Source organism: Ceratosolen solmsi, unplaced genomic scaffold (genome assembly GCF_000503995.2).
Source record: "Ceratosolen solmsi marchali unplaced genomic scaffold, CerSol_1.0 scaffold56, whole genome shotgun sequence".
In the NCBI taxonomy this organism is placed as follows: Eukaryota; Metazoa; Arthropoda; class Insecta; order Hymenoptera; family Agaonidae; genus Ceratosolen; species Ceratosolen solmsi.
This window is the reverse complement of record NW_011948425.1, coordinates 7,263,917-7,265,107: the sequence shown is the minus strand read 5'-3', so window position 1 is coordinate 7,265,107 and position 1,191 is coordinate 7,263,917.

Below are 1,191 nucleotides of genomic sequence, written 5' to 3'. Positions count from 1 at the left end.
CATATAGGGGATTTGTTTTTTCAATCCAAAGTTTTCTTTACAAATATCGAAATTAGGATTACGTTTTTAGATAATTTGGAAAAAGAAAAAAAAAAGAAAAAACGAAAGAAATGAAAGAAAATAGACAAAGAAAAAACGATAAAATGTAAAAAATCAGCAAAAATATTTTAATTGGAATATTTGTGTTTGTCCTTACAAATACATGAACAATTCAATGAGCATAATAAGCCGTTGGAAAAATGAAGATGCGATAATGAACTTAGTTAGGAAAAATTCAAAATAGATTAAGGATATTAAGAGAAGACAGCATTGCGGCCTTGCGGAATGAGCGCTAATTTATGCAACAACTTCCTTTGGGATGTCGCTTGATACAGTCGTATTGAAAATATTGAGTCCGCGACCCGCGTAATTTAAGGTGACTCCTGGCAAGTCTGTCACCTCGTCGCTCGTCCTCACGACACTTGCACTTGCAAACTCAATCTTAAATCGCCCCTTCAATCGTTATAATAGTAGTACATAACACTCTTTTCCAAAACTTAATTAATAAATAATCAGTTAAATTAGATTATATTACTAATTATTGTATGTGATAATCATGAATGATAATATATTAATGATTCTTATAATACTCTGGATCGGGGACGAGGCTGGCAATTCCGTTAAACCATCATTATAATTATTATTATTATTATTATTATTATTATTATTATTATTATTATTATTATTATTATTATTATTATTATTATTTCTATTCTCTACAATACCGGCCGTTTAATTCGAACTCTTGACGAATTTCCTCCTCGATCCCACACGCAGTCAAACATACAAATATAAAAGTTTCCATACAATTTATTGACGCTATATCTCTAATAATAAACAGTACCGAAAACATGTCGATCGTTCTAAAGTCGTCTAAAACCATATTTTCGAATTCTTCTAAGATCAAGGGTTTCACAAGGAGGGAAGAGAGAGTAGCGGTGTAGAGGTACATGCTCGGGATGCGAAAGGACGTCGGGGATGGGATTGGGAACAAGGATTTGAATTTGGTTTGGGTGGTGGTGGTGGATGGATGGGTGGATTGGGGGAGGGGACGAAAGGGAATAATCAGAGGATATAATAAAGTGATAATAAATAAATTATAAGTGGACTCTCCGCTATATGATAATTTTTTTTTTCTTTTTCGACCATGTT